This window comes from Saccopteryx leptura, chromosome 9 (genome assembly GCF_036850995.1).
Source record: "Saccopteryx leptura isolate mSacLep1 chromosome 9, mSacLep1_pri_phased_curated, whole genome shotgun sequence".
Classification (NCBI taxonomy): Eukaryota; Metazoa; Chordata; class Mammalia; order Chiroptera; family Emballonuridae; genus Saccopteryx; species Saccopteryx leptura.
Window position 1 is genome coordinate 79,732,854 of NC_089511.1, and position 1,725 is coordinate 79,734,578.

General features: G+C 34.6%; 1 non-coding gene across 1 annotated transcript; it reads left to right on the plus strand.

Annotated features, from left to right (window-relative positions):
* The first annotated feature begins 606 nt into the window (after positions 1-606).
* On the plus strand, positions 607-712 carry LOC136381607 (U6 spliceosomal RNA). Its single transcript, XR_010747100.1, has one exon. It is a non-coding gene; the product is annotated as a U6 spliceosomal RNA (small nuclear RNA).
* Positions 713-1,725: the final 1,013 nt, after the last annotated feature.

Consider the following 1,725-nt stretch of genomic DNA (forward strand, 5'->3'; position numbering starts at 1 on the left):
CGCGCGCACGTTAAAACCAAAAAGGTTGGAATAAAGAGCATGGAGATGGGAATAGTTTTGGGTAGAAAGGGGCACCTCTCCCATTGGGAGAGGGAGGAAGGAAAGAAAGGATGGGGTTAGGTGGGGAGGAATGGGAATTGAAGAGGAGTGTCTGATGGCTCCCATTTTCAAGTAATGAAAGAAATGAAGTTTTTTGTTTACACAAGAGGGCTAATGGTAGGGTTTTTAGAGAGTGTATGAATTTTAAAATATTTTCAGAGAGAAGAATGAGGTGACTAAAACTAGAATAATGAGGTTCACTCAAAGTTAAGCCCACAAATTAGCAATAATACCCACAAGCATGGTTGTGTATGATTGTTTTCTGATTATTCTCAGTGTTTGCAGTGTGGGAATGAGAAAAAAAATCAAAGAATGAAATACATATAGGGCTGGAGTTTTATCAGGAAGGAGAAGAGAGAAAGAGTAAACAGAATTGATAAGAGAATGGCTGAAATAATGAATCATGGGGCTTCAAATAGATAAAGAAAGGTATAATGCTAAGTGGGGGATAGTTTGAGAGAATACATATTGATCAAGAGAAGGTAGGAGGTTAAAAATCTTCCTAGAGTGCTCATTTGACAGCACATATACTAAAATTGGAATGATACAAAGAAGATTAGCATGGCCCATGTGCACAGATGACATGCAAATTTGTGAAGCATTCCATATTTTTGATAGACCACATGTTAGAACACAAAACAAGTCTCAGTAAATCTAAGAAGATTAGAATCATATCAAGCATCTTCTCTGATCACAATGGCATGAAACTATAAATCAACTACAACAGAAAAACTGAGACATAGAAACACTTGGAGGCTAAATAGCATATTATTAAATAACAAATGGGTTAGCAAGGAGATTAAAGAAGAAATAAAAAATTTCCTTGAAACAAATGAAAACGAACATACAACAACTCAAAATTTATGGGACACAGCAAAAACAGTCCTGAGAAGGAAGCTCATAGCATTATAAGCATACCTTAAGAAGGAAGAAAAAGCAACAACTTAACCCTGCATCTAAAAAAACTAGGAACAAACAAGAAATAAAGCCCAGAGGAAGTAAAAAGAAGAAAATAATAAAGATCAGAGCAGAAATAAATGACACAGAGGCTAAAAAAAAAAAAATACAAAAGATCAATGAAACCAAGAGCTGGTTCTTTGAAAAGATAAACAAGATTGACAAACCTTTAACTGGACTCATCAAGATAGAAAGAGAGAAGACTCAAATAAATTAAATAGAAATGAAAGTGGAGAAGTAACAACTGACACAGCAGAAGTACAAAGGATTGTAAGAAAAGAGTATGAAGATCTATATGCCAAAATATTGGACAACCTAGGTGAAATGGATAAATACCTAGAAATATACGGTCTTCCAAGATTCAATCTGGAAAAATTAGGAAATCTAAATGAATCAGTCACAACAAATGAAATGGAAACATTTATCAAAAAACTCCCAGCAAACAAAAGTCCTGGACTGGATGACTTCACAGGTGAATTTTACCAAACATTTAAAGAAGAACTAATACCTATCCTTCCCAAGCTGTTTCAAAAAATAAGAGAAAGGAAGATTTCCAAGTTCCTTTTATGAGGTAAGCATTATCTTCATTCCAAAACAAGGTAAAGACATTACCAAGAAAGAAAACTATAGGCCAATATCCCTGATGAACATAGATGCTAAAGTTCTCAG